The 18,883-nt window shown below is 33.1% G+C and overlaps 1 protein-coding gene and 1 long non-coding RNA gene across 4 annotated transcripts in view; one reads left to right on the top strand and one right to left on the bottom strand.

Moving 5' to 3' along the window:
- Positions 1-18,883, top strand: part of LOC144283591 (uncharacterized) — an 87,808-nt gene that overhangs the window by 23,367 nt on the left and 45,558 nt on the right. The window lies entirely within an intron of this gene.
- The window catches only part of LOC144283592 (uncharacterized), a 277,411-nt gene continuing 274,990 nt past the window's right edge, over positions 16,463-18,883 (bottom strand). Inside the window, exon 7 of the long non-coding RNA XR_013352145.1 lies at positions 16,463-16,666. This is a non-coding gene — a long non-coding RNA (uncharacterized LOC144283592). The remainder of the gene's footprint in view (positions 16,667-18,883) is intronic.

The raw sequence follows: 18,883 nt of genomic DNA, 5'->3' as shown, positions 1-18,883 counted from the left end.
TAGGTATTTGCCCCAAAAATACAAAAATACCAATTCAAAGGGATACATGCACACTGATGTTTACATCACCATTATGTACAATAGGCAAATTATGGAAACAGTCCAAGTGTCCATCAACTGATGAACGGATAAGGAAGATGTGGTGTAGATATGGAATATTACTCAGCCATAAAAGAGAATGACATCTTGCCATTTGCAATGACATGGATGAAGCTAGAGAGGATTATGCTAAGTGAAAAAAGTTAGGCAAAGACAAATATCATATGATTTCAATCATATGTGGAGTTTAAGAAACAAAGCAAATAAGAAAGGGAAAAAAAAACAGAGAGGGAGAGAGAGAGAAAGGGAGAGCAAGCGAGCGAGATCAAGAAACAGACTCTTAACCGTAGAGAACAAACTGCTGGTTGTCAGAGGGAAGGTGGCTAAGAGGATGGGTTGAGTAGATGGTGGGGATTAAAGAGTGCACTTGCTGTGATGAGCATTGGGTATTGCATGGAAGTTTCAAATCACTACGTACACCTGAAACTAATAGCATATCATATGTTAACTATCTGGAATCTGAATAAAAACCTTTAGAAAAATTAGTAAAATGATGCTTGGGGAAACTGATCTTTGTATCTATCTATGTATATCGTATGCACGTATCTATACTTCAGTGTCTATACAGTATCTATATCTACAGGTATCCATAGATGTTTTGCATTAGAACGTATGCATACATTTGTAAAGGTTCTCTGGGAGGCAAAACTGTCGGGGATCTAGAACTTGATGCAGCAATTGGGTGTTGATCTTCCCACTACCCTTTGTTTCATAAACCTATGCTACAGGTGTCCCATCAGGTCTTGAAAATTACCTTTACCGAAACATACTTCTCAGATGTTAGGCTAGGAATTACTCAATATATACATTAGGATCCATAAGTTATCATTAGAATAACCAATAGGTTAAATTTCTATGTTGACAGATAGTTAAGTAAATCATTAATTAAAGTGGCCAGAAGAGTTAAGGATTTCTCAAAGAGCTGTCTTTTTCTTTTGTTTGTTTGATCTCAGTTTTGCTATGCAACTGGTTCAATACCCAGTGAATAATGAAGCCAATGTTTGATTAAATTGTGTGTAGATGTAAAAATTTCCTGACAACTGTGTAGACTATATTCTACATTCTTGTGATATTGCTATGAATTTCATTCCAATAAAATACAACTACTCAGTTGGATCAAAGTCTATGTATATTCATAACTTCTAAAGAGCAGTAATGTGAAGTAATTAGTAAACGGTATCAAATCTGAATACAAGGAAGAAAAAATATATGACTGTTGGTTAAACAAGGAGCAATTCTTAGGAATATTGAACTATCAGGAACCTATTTGAAGTTTTTGGGTTATTATCTAAATTAAGTTGCATATACATTTTCTAGGTAAGAACCTTAATGTATAAAAAAATTGATACATGTCACAGTTATTGTTGCAGCAAGAATTACAAATCTGTTAAACATTTTCAAATGAAAGATCATTTCTAGGACCTAAATCTTATACTTCTATCTCTGCTTTTTAAACAAGATGGGTTTCTGAAATACATTACAAAGGTGCAGTGACACAGAAAATATGAATTATTGCAAATTCAAATTACTAATTTCTTATATTAGTCACTGGAAGAGTTTATTTTTCTACAAGTAGATAAGCATGTCCACTCAAGCAGAATATTGGTTTAAAACTTAAATTCTGGGCGGCCCAGGTGGCTCAGGGGTTTAGCGCCGCCTTCAGGCCAGGGCAGGATCCTGGAGACCCGGGATCAAGTCCCATGTTGGGCTCCCTGCATGGAGCCTGTTCCCTCTGCCTATGTCTCTGCCTCTCTCTCTCCCTATGTCTTTCATGAATAAATACATAAAATCTTAAAAAAAAATAAAATAAAACTTAAATTCTGATCAGTAGATTCTTTTCTAAAATAAAGAGAAGCCTCCTTAGGGTATGATCTCTTCTGATTAAATTTGGGTCTTATTTTTCTACTTTTAATTTAATTAAGATTTATGCTTTGGGCTAGTTCAATGGTTTTCCTTTAGGCTATGATTTTGGTTCCTTAAGAGTTCTTTTTAAAATCCTGTGCAGCATCTTCTACTATATTTTGATTATTGCCCTTCCAAATGTCCCTGGCTAGCATATTGATAGGTCTATCAGTTCTTTAAAAAAGTGTATTTATGTATATGCTATTCTCTAACTCATTCTTAATTAAATTAAAAAATAGAGTAAATTAAAAAGAAATACTTTTACTATGTTTGCATTTTATTGTGAAGGAATATACAAAACTTATTCTAATGAAAAGGGTTACTTGTTATTCTGGATAAGAATTTATCTGAGTTTTAGATTTCCACGGAGGTGACATAGTTCTGTCAGTAACTCGCAGGCTTGTAAATTGTTCTTTTCTCTCACTTTCATCTAAAAATAGTTACTGGGTCTGTCCACTTCTCTTTATACATTCCAATTTTATCTCTTCCTATTTGTACTAATCTAGTTCAAGTCTATCAATGGAAGCCTGCATCATACCTGGTCTTCTGGCTTGCCCTCTTGTTTTCATTCTGGCCATCCTCAATCCATCTTGAACAGCACTTCTGGGTTAATATTTACATAACACCATGTTTTCTTGTTTATCATGTCATCATCATAACCAGAACACTTCAAAAGGTATATCACATATTATAGGATGCTCTTCAATTCCCTTAATATGTGATTCAATGATGATAGCTTTATATTCCCATTCTAGTGTCTATTGTTCATCCTAGTGAATTATTATAGTACCTATCTATGCCATTTGGAAAATTATGTGTTATTTGGAAAATCAAATAAAAGTAATACAATAATAAAAAGCAGAGTACTTTAATATTTAAATACAGGAGTGGATCTTGTGCTAAATGGCATCCTCTTTATGTATGTGCTTAATAAATAATAAATGATTCAATATGGTATCAAATTGTTCCTATATTAGCATCTATTTTACCTGATGACATTGACATTTTTTTAAACTCTAGTGTAATCCATTTATTGAAAATAAAGCTATCTGGTATTTTGAAATATGTGGAAAAGAAAACTCAAAGATTTCCAGGCCTGGTGGTCTCTGGAATACACCAATGTTAAAAATATTACATAGTCAATGATATTGTGGTACCATTGTATGGTGACAAATGGTAGCTACATTGAAATCATAGAGTAATATGTAATCATCTCAAATCACTATGTTATACATGTGAACTTAAATGTAATATTGTGTATCAACTACATTCAGATGAAAACATTTTTTTAATGAAAAAAATGATGGATAGGTGTTGTGCACTCATGTATTAAAATTTTCATGAAACTTCATAAAATGATTTTTTTCCCCTTCTTTCTTCCACAGCTTGGTAATTTAACATTTTTCAGAATGTCAACATTTAGGTATAGGATTTGCAACAATAATAAATAACAAGCATTTATTACACTTATTGATTATTTTTGTATAAATATTATAAACTTAGTTCTCTTTTGAAGTTCTATTTTTAGTAGTTTTAACTTGAACAAAATCCATCATGGTTTTTTAATTGTAGGAAGTAATTCTCATATGTTTAATGTTATTGCCTTTATTAATTTAGTCTTTGAAAACTTAGTATTTCTTGTTTATCTTGCAGAATTACATTTGTTTCTTTTTCTAAAACTGAGATATTTATTACGACATGTATTTATGAATTAAATACTATATAGTCTTATAGAAAAGTGCAATCTAGGTTCCACTGCCCACTAGTTGTATGATTGATACCTTAGAATTGAATTTTTTAATGTATTGAAGGAAGATAATACTTGCTTTGAATATTGAATAAAACAACCCAGGTACATTGATTAAAAGGGCTTGCTACATAGTAAATGCTCAATCCATTTTTCTTTCCCTCAATTCATGTTACAATTACATTCTTAATAACTATAATTATTGATACCACCTGGTGTGGATTCTAGCAAAAAATCACAAGACAGGATAAAAAGGTAGGGGAAAAAACACAGTTTGAAGACACAAAACAGACTCGGATAGTACACAGAATTTAAAATTGTCAGACGGCCAGTCAGAGAGAAACAATGAGCCATATGATTTTACTCATATGTGGAATTTAAGAAACAAAACAGATGAACATAGAGGAAAAGAAAGAAAAAGAATGAGAGGGAGGCAAATCATAAGAGACTCTTAACTATAGAGAACAAACTGAGGTCTGATGGAGAGAGGTGGTTGGGGGGGGCGAGCTAATGAGTGATGGGTATTAAGAAGGGCACTTGTGATGAGCAATGGGTATTATATGTAAGTAATGAATTACTAAATTCTACTCCTGAAATGAATATTATACTATATGTTAACTAAAATTTAAATAAAACCTTAAAACATTGAAAAAAAACAAAATCATCAGACAGGAGATTTAAAATAAATATAATTAATATGTTTAAGATTCTAAGTAAACAGAGATGATATAGGGGATCCCTGGGTGGCTCAGCAGTCTAGCCTGCTTCTCCCTCTGTCTGTGTCTCTGCCTCTCTGTGTCTATCATGAATAAATAAATAAAATCTTTAAAAAAAGAGAGAGATAGTATAAAATATTTGGTTGGTAGTGTAAACAAAGAGATGGATACTCAAAAAAAAATGCTAGAAATAAAAAGCATTGTAACAGACAGGACCATAAATACAGAAAACAAATTGGTGGTTGCCAGAGGTGAGGAGATGAGGCATGGGCAAAATGAATGAAGGGGAGTGGGAGGTGCAAGCTTCCAGTTATAAAAGAAGTAAGTCACAGGATGAAAGGTACAGCATAGAGAATAAAATCAGTGGTATTGTAAAGTGCTGTATGATGACACATGGTAGTTGGGTGATGACACATTGGCATGAGCACAGCATAACATACAGAGTCGCTGAATTGCTATGCTGTATACCTAAAACTAATGTAACTTTGTGTGCCAGCTATGCTTCAATTAAAAAAACAAAAAAACAAAATTTAACAGAAATGAAAAATGCCTTTGATAGGCTAATTAGAGGACTAGACATAGCTGAGGAAGAAATTAAGGAATCTGAAGATATGTTAATATAAAATTCCCAAACTGAAGTTTGGCAATGAGAGAAAATTAATGTAAACAGAACAGACTATCCAAAAACTTTGGCATAACTTCAAAAAGATACAACATACATGCAATTGCAATCACAGAAAGAGAGAAGAGAGAAAAATATCTGCTACAATAATGTCAGAGAATATTCCAAATTCACAATAGGCAACAAAGCACACTTTGGAGAAGCTCACCAAATAGACACCAAATGGAGAAAATACAAAACTGAACAGAACAAATCTATATGTAGGCATAGCATTCTCAAACTTCAAAAAAAGAGGAACTCTTAAAAGAAGCCAGAAAAAAAAAATATCTCATCTACTAGAGAACAAATATAGTAATTACAGTGGGTTTCTCATCAGAATCCTTGCAACCAAGAATAGAATAAAACAATGTATTGAAAAATAAAGAAAAAAAAAAAACACCAGACAATTTTCTCTGCTCAGTAATAATATTCTTCAAAAAGTGAAGGAGAAATAAAGAATTCCTCAGACAAATGAATACTGAGGGAAGTAATCACCAGCAGACCCACTTTGAAAGAAATTTTAAAGGAAGTTCTTCGGGGGAAAAAAAAAAAAGGATATATAAGTCCGAAACTTTGTAGTTTAAATCTAGGCAAAGAAAGGAAGAACACTAGAGAAAGAAAAAGTAAAAGTAAAATAAGATCTATGCTTTTATTTTTAAATGATATTAGATAATTGTTTAAAGTAATAATGGCAACTATTTTTTGAGTGATTATAGGAAATGGGTGAGTTAAATGAAAAACAGCAATTTCACAAGGGCCAGGAGAAAGGAAAGGGAACTAATGTGTTATATAGTATCCACACCACCCATTAAGCTATATAGTGTTTGAAAATGGATTTGGATTATTGTTAAGTGTTTCTTGCAAATGCAGGCAACCCCTAAAATAATGGGGAAAATGGAATAAGGTATGTCATCAAGTAATCAGAGAAGGTGGAAAAAGAAGGGAAGAAAATAAAAGAAACAATGACAAGTGTGATAAATAGAAAAGATACAAATACTATAAATATTAATATAACTATATTGATACTAACTTTAAATGTGAATAGCCTAAATAAACCCATTATAAGACAAAGAGTATCAGGGCAGCCCCAGTGGCACAGCGGTTTGGCACCGCCTGCAGCCTGGGGTGTGATCCTGGGGTCCGAGGATCGAGTCCCACATCAGGCTCCCTGCATGGAGCCTGCTTCTCCTTCTGCCTGTGTCTCTGCCTCTTTCTCTCTGTGTCTATGAATAAATAAATAAAATCTTAAAAAAAAAGACAAAGAGTATCAGAGTACTTAAAAATATGAGCTGTATGTGGTCTTCAAGAAAACTACTTTAAACATAAAGACATATATAATTTAAAAGTAAACAGAGAATGATAACATTAATTTTTTTAAAAAGCTGGAATCACTATTTTAGGATAGGCATTTTTCAGAACAAGGAAACTTATTATAAATAAAGAAGCATTATATAAAGATACAGGATTCCACTCTGCAGGAAGACATAACAATCAACATATATACATCTAAACACAGAACATCAAAAATATGAGGCAACAACTAATAGAGGAGCAAAGAGAAATAGAAAAAATTACACAATTATACTTGAATACTTCAACATCTCTCTTCCAGTAATTGATGGATAGAGCATGCCAAAAATTAGCAAGGATATGGTTAACCCAAACACCACCAATCAACAGGATGTAAATGACATTTATAGAATAGGTCACCCAACAACACCCAACATATTTTTCTCAAGTTCACATAGAACATTTATCAAGACAGACCATGTCTGGACCTAAAATACATTAATGAACTTATATGGATCATACAAACTATGCTCTCAGACCTCAATGGAATTAACCTGGAAATCAATAAGAGCAATAAAACCAGAAAACCCTAAAATACTTTGGGGAGTAAACAATGATTCTGAATCACACATGGATCAATGAAGAAATCTTAAATTCAAAAAATATTTTGAACAAAATGAAAAGTAAAAATACAAGTTAAATTATAGAAGCAGCAAAAGTAGTGAAATTTATAGCACTGTATGCATATATTAGAAATAAAAAACACGTAAATTCAATAATCTAAGCTATTTTAGGAAACTAGAGAAGAGAGTGCAATTTAACCTTTAAACAATCAGAGGAAAAATAAACAATCAATGAAATTGAAATAGGAAAATAATAAAGGAGTTCAGCAATACCAAAAGCTGTTTCTTTGAAAAGATTAATAAAATTCATAGAATTATAACTAAGGTAAATGTGCATGAAACAGAGAAAACACAAATTACTAATGTCAGAAATGAACTAAGAGTCCTCTCTACTGATTCCAAGGACACTAAAAGGATAATAAAGGACCACTACAACAACTTTATGTCTACAAATTTGATAACTTAAATAAAGTGGACCAATTTCTCAAAAAACACAATTTACTGGGGCAACTGGGTGGCTCAGTGTGTTAAGCGTCCTGTCTGACTCTTGATTTCAGCTCAGGGTTGCGTAACTGAGCCCTAGATTGAACTCTATGCTGAGCGTGGGGCCTGCTTAAGATTCTTTCGCTCTCTCCCTCTGCCCCTCCTCCCCAGCTCATGTTCTCACATGGCTCTCTCTAAAAAAAAAAATAAATAAATAAAAAAATAAAAAACAGTAAAACTCACACACAAAAAAATTTCATGAATATAGATGTGAAATCCACATAAAAATCAACAAATCAAATCTTACAATGTATAAGATATTTATATATTATGACCAAGTGGAATTTACATGTATAGAAGGCTGGTTCAACATTCAAAAATGAATTAATGTAACCCCATATCTACAGAATCAAGAATAGAAACCATATGATTATATCAATTGATTCAGGAAAAACATTTGAAAAACCCAAAACTTATTCATGATAAAAACTCTTATCACATTAGGACAAGAGGGGAACTTCTACACTTGTTGAAGGACATCTACATATAACTCACAGCTAACATCATATTTAATGGTAAGAACCTATATACTGCCTTTAGAATATGAGAAATAAGGCTGCAATATGTCCTGTGAACATTTCTATTTAACATAACAGAAGTCCTAGTGCAATATGAGAAGGAAGAAAAATAAAAAGTACACAAATTGGGAAGGAAAAAATAAAACTCAGTTCACAGGTGACATGTTTATGTATAAAATCTCAAGAAATCAAGGAAAATCCTTTTCCCACTAATAAGCAATTATATCAAGTTACTAGGTACAGCATTGATATACTAAAGCTCATTGCATTTCTATCTACTGTCAAACAATTAAATTGAAAACATAGCACCATTAAAATATCATCAAAACATGAAGTACTTAAGAATAAATCTAACAATATACTATGCAATCTATATGTGGAAAAAAGTATGAGGAAGAAATCAAAGATTTAAATAAATAGCGGTGTATTTCCATAGTCTGTGCTTGTATTTTGGAAGAGTCAATATTGTAACGATGTCAATTCTACTCAAAATGAGATATAGTTTGAAAGCAATCCCAATCGAAATGTCAGCAAACTATTTTTGTGTATATCAATAAACAGGCTCTAAAACAGAACACTGAATAAAAAGAAGGAAAGTGGAGAATGACATTGCTGGTACTAATCAACTTCAGAACTTACTTTAAAGCTACCGGAACCAAGACAGCATTCTGTTGACAGAATAGATACACATGACAATGGAACAGAACAGAGTGCTCAGAAATAGGTCTGCATAGATCAAATCAACAGATTTTTGACATAGGAGCAAAGATACTCAATGGACAGGGCTATTCTTTTTTTAATTTTTTTTTTATTTTTTATTTTGTTTTTAATAATAAATTTATTTTTTTATTGGTGTTCACTTTGCCAACATACAGAATAACACCCAGTGCTCATCCCGTCAAGTGCCCCCCTCAGTGCCCGTCACACAGTCACCCCCACCCCCCGCCCTCCACACCTTCCACCACCCCTAGTTCATTTCCCAGAGTTAGGAGTCTTCATGTTCTGTCTCCCTCAATGATATTGCTGTTCTTTTTAACAAATGGTGCTGGAACAATTGGAGTTTCATATTCCAAAAAGAAAACAAAATCATGACACAGATATTATAGCTTTCACAAAAATTAACTGACGATGGATCATGGAATCCAAATGTAAAATGAAAAACTATAAAACTTCTAGAAGAAAAGAGAAATCTAGGTGAACTCAGATTTAGTGATGAGTGTTTAATAAGACAGCAAAGGCAAGATCCATCAAAGAAATAAAGTAGACTTTATTAAACAACTTTTTTTTTGTGGAAATGGTTCTGTAAGGGAATGACAAGGCAGCCATTGACTGGAAGAAAATATGTGCAAAATATCTATCTGAAAAAAAGACTCGTATCCAAAATATACAAAGAACTTTTGATATTCAATAATGAAAACCAAATAGTCCAATTAATTTAAGTGGGCAACATATCTGAACAGACACCTCACCAATTAAGATAGACAGATGGCAAATGAGCATATGTAAAGATGCTCAACATGCTGGCAAGGATGTAAAACAACAGGATCTCCTACTCATTCCTAGTGGAAATGCAAAATGATACAGCCACTTTGGAAGACAGTCTGGCAGTTTCTTACAAAGCTAAACATATTCACAGCATATGATTCAAAAATTGCTCTCTTAGATATTTACCCAAATGAGTTGAAAATGTGTGTCCACAAAAAGTCTATTCATGAATGTTTATAGCAGTTTTATCCATAATTTCCCCAATCAGAAAGTAACCAAGATATTCCTCAATAAGTGAATGGATAAAATGTGGTATATCCATTAAATGGATATTATTCAGAGACAAGAGAAATAAGCCACAAAGAAGACATGGAGTTCTATATAATTAATGCATATCACTTAGTGAAAGAAGTCAATCTGAAAAGGCTATAATGACCTAAGAAATCTAATCTAAGTTTAAGGTGAACAAATGTGGTTAATTTGGTTCAATATAATTGATTCAATATATTTAATCAATATAATTGATTCAATATATTCATCAATATAAATTTGATTCAACCCAGATTTTTACTCTACCACAGGGCTGTAAAAGATAGTTTTGGGTTCATCAGAAACTTACGGGCATTTTTCTAAATTGTGCAAACCTTATAGTACAGTAGAAATAGAAATAAGTTACTATGGGTGTTGTCTTACATATCTGTAGGGACACCTCTGAGATCCTTGAATACTGATGTTTGACTCTTAAGACTGGGTTCCACTGTGCCCCCTGGAGAACCTAGGGAGACGCCAGGGAATTGTTACTACTCTCTTACATCCTTATCCCCAAATATCCTTTGCACCACGTGTTCTTGCTCCATAATAAGTGGAAGAGAACCCATTTGAGCAGAGTCTGGCAAATCGCCACTGAAACTTGTGGAAAATTTAACAGATAGTTATTGGCTTGGTCTGGACTAAATTAAACCATTTTCAGCGAAAGACTGCAATAGGCCCTGGGGAACTACAGACCACTATGCATCTGCACAGGCTGCGGAATGAATAATAAGATTTAGATCCCCATCCACTTCAGGAAGCCTCCTACTTGGAGACCTGGAGGACTGCTTTTATACAGGAACTCATGCTTGTCTAATCTATCAGTATCATTTGAGGACATAAATAAATGCAGAAATGCTTAGACCTTAACACTTCCTTTGCAATTTTCTGCACGAAGACAATTTTTACTTGAACAGATATGGAATTGAGAATAATGTTTTACCGTAGGGATCTTCCTGTGACATACACAACAGAAAAGGTAATATAAACTTTCCTTAGAGCAGTGTTGTGCCAGAGAAGTACAACATGAACACATAAGTCACTTTGAATTCTTTAATAACCATGATTTAAAAAAAAAAAAAAAGTAAAGAGGGGCGCCTGGGTGGCTCAGTGGTTGAGTGTCTGCCTTCGGCTCAGGTCATGATCCCGGGGTCCTGGGATCGAGTCCCACAAGGGGCTCCCTGCGGGGAGCCTCCTGCTCCTTTTGCCTATGTCTCAGCGTCTCTCTCTGAGTCTCTCAAGAATAAATAAAATAAAATCTTAAAAAAAAAGTAAAAAAAAACACAAAAAACAGGTGAAGCTATTTTAATGACATTTATATAACTTAATCTTTATATCCAAAACTTCATATAAATTATCTATATAAAATGTATGAATGAAATATTTTATAATAATTTTTTTCATACAAAGTCATTTAAATCTAGTATACTTTTTAGAGCACATATCAATTTGGACTACCATATTTTTGTGCTTATTGGCCACCTGTGGCTAGTGTCTCCGATTAGACAATGCTGGCTAATAGCAACGTGTCACAGAAGAAAGAAAAACTACTTTTAATGATACCCACTGGTTTCTCAGATACCTGGGATTATACAACATATATTAGCATTGGAGAACATGTGAAAAGATATAGTTAATACTAAGGTAAAATAGCACATCTAATGTCTCAAATAAGCACGGAAGACCTTCATTTACTTGCTTAACTAATAATGCGATGCACTGTCCATAAAGATATGTGTTTTGTCATCTCACAGCTCTCAAAATACCTGTTAAATGAATAAACGAGAGGCAAGGAGAGAATCAACCTTCATTCTTTATTTCCTGATCGGTCAGTCCTTACTCCAAGATCTCACATTAGTTTGGACAGGTAAGCTTCTGCCCAGGCCACCCTAGCATGGGACCTTTTCATTTTCTAATGTGAGCAGCTTCAGAGCTGAGAACCTCAGCTAGCAAAGGCGACTATGATCTTTCAGATCCTGCACCGAGGAAGGCAAGGGAAGAAAGAAGAGCAGAAGAAAGAGGATAAAAAAAAATATAGCAAGGAAGAGGAAAGGGCAAAATGGCAAAGTAAAAGTGAAAGCCATACTGAAAAGTGGTAAAGCAACAGATAAAGTGGAAGAAATAGAGGCAGAGAGGGGAGGGAAAGCAGGACATCTTGACGAAACTTCTCTAAATTTTCTGTTGGAACACCAAATAAGCCCTCTTCCTTCTCTTGAGAAAGAGCACACCAGTTTCCCCTCCTCAATCCTTCCTTATTCTTTCCTTAACCATGAATCCATTTTTGACAAATTGAACTATATAGTCATTTTAAACCTCATTAACTTTGTTTAAGGAGTTTCGTTTTCAGTTAATTTTATAATATCATGGATGATGAGATCTGAACATCAGTAATAATGTAAGATAGGCATTTATCCTTGTAGACTATTTCCTGTAGTTATCTGCATAATGTATTACTGCTAATAATTTAAAAAATAAAAAAATTACCTTGCATACTCAGAAAGTTCAATGAAATGAACACTCTTTGCCACTAATCAGTTATGATACATCGCTGTATCCTGATTTTTCTCATTTTTAAATTTGAGGATAATAAGCTACGTCATAGGGTTCCCGTGAGGCCAGAAGAGATGATAGATCCAAAGTACTTAAATACAGCACATGATAATGAACCAAGGCTCAATATTATTCGCATTAATAATAATAACAGTACAGAAAAGCAGGGCTTATTGGATGAAAGAAATGGTCTTATCTACGGAATATTATTGAAAACATAAATATAGAGGTGCTTCTGATAAAGCAGCCACATGGCCATGTTTTTTTTTTTTTTTTTTTTTTGATAGAGGGAGAAGGTTTAGTCTTGCCTACTTTACAATCTATCATCCTTCCTAGTCTTCAGGGATGCCCTTCAGTTGTGTTTTTGGAAAATGCTGGGTAGCTAAGAAAGGTCATTTGAAAAGATGTGAATCACATCACCTAAAAGGTTTTTTTTTGTTTGTTTGTTTGTTTTATTGTTTCTGAAGCTCTAAGCTCTTGAAGAAAATCTAGTTGGCCCTCATACTAGAAATAGCGGCTCATTCAAGAAGTCATACAGTAAAGCTAGCAAGGTCCTTGACAAGCTGGCTACATTTAAGGAATGAAGGAAAAGACTTGAAGGGGTAAATCAAGGAGTAGGCCAAGAAGGTTTAGTGTGATATCCTAAATATCGATGGGGACATCCCTAAGTACTTATAGAGAGAATGGATACTGTAAACCTATTTATAAATTCTGGAACATATTAAGGAGATTCCATCTACTTCTATCACTGTCAATCATAAGATAGACGGTTGCAGATACAGGGGTGTTTCCTATTTATTGTTTCTAAGAGTCTGTAATATGCATGCTGCGTACTTTGCTGCTCCGTTGAAAAATGAGCTTCATCGTTCTGATGTCCTGTGGTGGGTCTTCATTACCTGAAATGCTGCTCAGTGGTGGGGAGAGGGTGGATAGCTAATAACAATTAGAGGTTCCCTGATTCTATAATTATCACTGTTGGCAGATTATGAAGTATTCTCGTCTGTTGTGCATAAGATCTATTCTCACAATCCTAGAAGAATTCATCTTAATTTTGAAGCAGCTTGCTGCATGATACGTGATTTGTTAAAGAATTTTTAAAAAAGCCATGGCCCTGCATGTCTCATAGATTAAGTCTGGATCATTCTGCAGAACAAATCCTGTGAGAACTTCATGCGCTTTATGTCATGGTTCATTTGTAAATCCTCATGTAATTTTTGTACAATTTTACTTTCTTTTTCATTTAAGTACAAAATTCTAAGTTAAGGGTAGAAGTATTTATAAATTTCAAAGGTTTTAACTTCTAGATTCTCATCATATATAGAAAATTCTGCAAAATCATTTATTATTTTCCCATTGTTCCATACATGTGGATGTCCATGACTCAGGTTTATATAATTATCCATTTGTCTACTTATCAAATACCGCATGTTAAATTATTATAGCTTTGATTTCACTGTTAGAATAAAACTCTTTTTCTCTTCTTCAAAATCATCTTATCTATTAGTTGCTCTTTAGTCCATATAAATTTTGAATCAACCTACCAAATTCTGTGTGGGGAAAGAATATAAGTAGAATTTTTACCAGAAAGAAGAATTATGTAAGAAAGTAAAATAGGCAGTTATTTGTGTAGAGTATGTTTTGTCATCTGCACAATGTATTATTGTTAATAATAAAAAATTTAAAAAAACTATCTCATACACTCAGGAAGTTCAATGGAATGAACACTGTTCACTAAGTTCCCACAAGTCACAGGGTCTTGATTTTTTTAAAATGTTGGGTATTTCCATGCATAAAATTGATCTCTTAATTTTTATTCATTTTAAAATTTCCATGTTAACTTTCTTTGCAAGGTTTTGTTCATCTTCTGTTAAATTTATACTTAATAGTTTTAGGATTGGTTTGTTTTGCTTTTTGACAATCAATATCTGTCTACAAGGTTGTCAGTACTGAAGAAAAGTGCACAAACCTTCTTAGAAAAAATCAAATCCCATGAGAAGATTGCTGAAAGAATGTGATATTTAGTAGATTCTTTAATTATTATAGTAGAAACTATAGTAATCAGCCAAATCCAAAATATAGGAATTCTGATTTTTTTTTTTTACTCCAAAAAATCAAGAATCAGAAAACTAAATGGTGAGGCACTGCAGGAAAATAAAAGAGAACTGAGTAGCATACCAAAAATATATAATGAGTATGCTTTTCAAATCCGGATTTGAACAAAACAACAGTAAAAAAGACATCTTTGAAACAATTGGGGAAATTTAAGTATGTATATTAGATAGCATTAAATATTTATTGTTGCTAGCTTTCTGATTTATTTAAACATATCTTTACTGAGCTTACTAATATATTTATTTTTTAAAGATTTATTTATTTATTTATTCATGAGAGACTAATGAATTGTTTACTTCTCTGCAATGTAATACAACAAACAGATACAGATATGGATTAATTTTAAGTCACAATTGAAATCCATAATTAAAAAGATATGATAAGTGAAAAGACAAGTAAAAACAAGGTATATAAACTAAATGTGTGGACAACAATATATACACATGTGCGTGCTTGTGAATGTGTGTGCGTGACGATACTCTGAACAATTGATCACATTACATGAAAGTTCTGTTCTGTGCTACTTAAGGTGATTCGGTCACTGATACTTTTCAAAATATTAAGATTACTTACCCATACTTTTTTATTTGCAGTAAAAGGAAGAAATACTATTCAGAAAAAAATTATATTCCTACAAAAAAATAATAATACACTGCAGGAAAAGTGCTTAAGTTATCTAAAATGCACAATATCATTTAAATCAATGCCATTCATTATGATTCAAAAACTGATACCGAATAATTTACTCCAATTGTTCTTTCTCAGCATGATGTTCCATAAAAGTCAGAAAAATATTATATTGTTATTCCCATGAATAAACCAAGGTTAATGAAGTATGGTTATATTTTTATACCTGAATAGCAAAATAGACAATGTAGGAAACACTTTCTTTTGTTTTGGATTTATAAGAAAATCTTCTGAAAGGTATGCCACATAGTATTTAGACTGACAGTTTCGGGTTATTTTTGATACATAACTATTGAAATCCAATTCAAAGAATGATTTAATATCTAATAAAGTTTGCTTTTGATTAAGTTTGGAAAGTTAAATTTACGATATTCTGGAGCTTTAAGTATGAAGAGATCAAGTGGATTTTTAAAGCTGTCTAGAAAACAGAATGTCACCATTTAAGACAGGAATTTCACTGACTTCATAATACAACATGGTCACAGTCAGTCTTTTCATTAATATTCATTACTTATGTATAACACTTTTTATGCATGGAAAGAGGTGACTATATGGTTCTTTTTATTCCTAAGAAAGTAGTATTACCCTTGAAGTACAGCAATTAAAATGCTCCTCAAATTCATATTTTATATATAGGTAGTAGATTCTGGTTATAGAAATAAAAGAACTTTAAGCATGTAACTGCCTGTGTGTGGTTCAAAAAATACTGCAAAATGCTTACACGTAGCTTATATTCTTGATTCTTCACGATAAGTCATTGACAGAAGAGAAGAGATTGAGTGCCATCAGTTTAGTCAATGTTAGGGTTTGTCATTCTTCCTTACTATGCAGATAGGAGAACCCAAAGATAACTACAGATATCAGAGCACATCCTGTGATATTTACTCTCACAACCTGATACTTCCCTCACCCTGATAATATAATCATTTAAAGAATCTAAGGAAAAGCAAGAGGATAATTATACACGAATTAATTAGATGTAGGGAATAATTTCCCTTAACGGGCTTTTTATTGAATCAAATTGCATATTTTGTGTTGTTAAAGACTGTTAACAAATTATTACTGGACAGAATTGTGCACTCCAGTACTTATCTCACTATGTTTAATCAAATTACTTTCCATGTGGTCACTGTTACCTTTCTAAATTAGAGTTCTCTAGTGTGAATGAGAAAATTCAGTAGACAGCACATTGTTCTGCATTTATTAAGTTTTAAGCCAGGAATTCAGTAGATATTAGGTATTTCAAAAAGCCCTTTATCCCAAATCCATCAAAAATGAAAGAAGACAATATTAATGAAATTGTTTGTACTGTATGCCAAAGATGCTCTTAAATTCTTCTTTTTTGATATTTATTTGGTACCTTGAACGGGAGAGCTCCATGGAAACAACAAAATAGGCTATTCTGAAGAGAGATGCCCCTCTTTCTACAAGAAAAGAAAATCCTTGGGTCAATGGTTTGTGTCAGTGAAAATATTAAATTATAAATTGCCATGTCAAGGATACTGGCTTTACACAGAATGCATCTTAAGTAATTTCCAACTCTAAGTTATAAAATCAGATAATTTTCCTTCAACCTCATCATTGTTTGGCAATTCAAATTTGAGACTTTTAATGTAAATGGAAATCTTCCGTCGAAACAGAAGCTGGAAGTTATAATTAGTAATGAAATATCAATCATATGCTTCAAAAATTAAATGAATTATGGTATGGCACTGCTAAACACACTGCTGAATAAAAAGCACTGGGCTTTTAGAAAATGTCATCAAAATTAGATCAAATGAATGCTAGATGTTTTCTTTAACAGGAAGATCTTAAGGAATCAGCCATTACAATAATTCTCTTGATCACCAAAGTAGGAGTTTTGAAAATATATTTTTTATAAATTACATGTATCTAACCCAATGTAATAAAGTTTTACAGATAGCTGAATGTGTTAAAATTCTTTTTCTTGGGCAGCCCAGGTGGCTCACTGGTTTAGTGCCACCTTTGGCCCAGGAGATCCTGGAGACTGGGGATCGAGTCCCACGTCAGGCTCCCTGCGAGGAGCCTGCTTCTCCCTCTGCCTGTGTCTCTGCCTCTGTGTGTGTGTGTGTCTCTCATGAATAAATAAATAAAATCTTAAAAAAAATATTTTTCTTATTCTAAATTTGGACAAAATTTCAGAATTATTAATATACATTCCCTCTTGAATGTAATTTGTATGTAAATATTTGCCCAACTTTTCCTTTGTTCATGCAACAAGTGTTCCTTCTAGAACTATGATTTTTGAGGCACAAAAATGCTAAATAGAAGGATGAAATATGTGTATATCCATTTGTTAATGTGTCATTTCATTCATTCAACAAATATTTATTAGAAATCTATTATGTACGTACATAGGTACACATGATATACGTATATATCCTTTATACAAGAGGATCCGACCCCCCCCAAAATTGCCTAACAATTGAAGTATTTAGATCAGTGAGGCCAGGTTATCCTGCAGTAATGAAATTGCCCATATCTGAGTAACTTAAAACCACAGAGGTTTATTTCTTATAATCACATTACATTTTTTTTAAGGGTCAGCTATGGCAGCTCTTCCAATACTGTCACTGGAGTATGCCCAAGACACTGGCTGATATAGCAACCATACTTTTAAATATTACTGGTCAATTTGAAAGAAGAGGGGAAAAGAAACTGAAATGAAATCATTTCTAGTAGATAGCTTCTCTATAATAAAATCACCAATTAAGCTGTGTGTGGGTGATCCAAAGATGCAGAAGTTGAAGGAAGAATAGTTCTTACAAGACCTTCTGAAACAGTGAGATTTCAAACTCCTACGACACTTGATAGGTGTAGAATTAGGAAGAATTCACTGGAATAAAACCATAGTGGTTGCTAATCTGATGCCTAAAAGCACTTTGAAAATGACTCATTTGGGGACATGGAAAATAACTGGAACAATAATGAAAGGACTCTTGCTGACTTAAAACCAAAATCTAATGAAATTTAAAATAATCATGCAGGTCTCCCCAAAAAGCCCAATTCCACACTGTGTTGTTCAATATGAAGCATTGCTATCTGAATGTTAAGGGTGCTTGCTCCTCAATTTAATTGCATAACGGAATGAGGAAAATGGAATGCATAGGAATTGACTGGATACTTTAGTATTAATCTGCAAACTATCCCTACAAAGAATTTTGCTGTATATTCACATTAGTAATGATTTCACTCAATACATCTATTAATATTTGGTCTTTGGTAAAACAGATTTGCTGAAACCCAAGACTGGAAGTGATTCAATCAAGAGAGTTCCAGAACCAACTCTGCAGCCCGGTGTTCAGTTAGCCAAAAATATTGTATTTTGTTCTTCTTCGTATTCCAACTTCTTTTTCTAAGCTTGGCTGGAGGAGAGAATGGGGATGAACACCAGATTTTATGGATATTTATTTATTTATATTATTTTTAAAATTTAAATTCAATTAGCCAATATATTGTATATCATTAGTTTCAGATGTAGAGTTCAATAATTCACCAGTTGCTTACAATACCTGGTGCTCATCACATCATGTGCCCGCCTGAGTGTCCATCATCCAGTTACCTCATCCCCTGACCACCTCCCCTCCAGCAACCCTCAGTTTATATTATGAACATTTAAG

This window comes from Canis aureus, chromosome 14 (genome assembly GCF_053574225.1).
Source record: "Canis aureus isolate CA01 chromosome 14, VMU_Caureus_v.1.0, whole genome shotgun sequence".
In the NCBI taxonomy this organism is placed as follows: domain Eukaryota; kingdom Metazoa; phylum Chordata; class Mammalia; order Carnivora; family Canidae; genus Canis; species Canis aureus.
The sequence above is the reverse complement of the archived record's forward strand: the minus strand, read 5'-3'. Positions and strand labels throughout refer to the sequence as shown.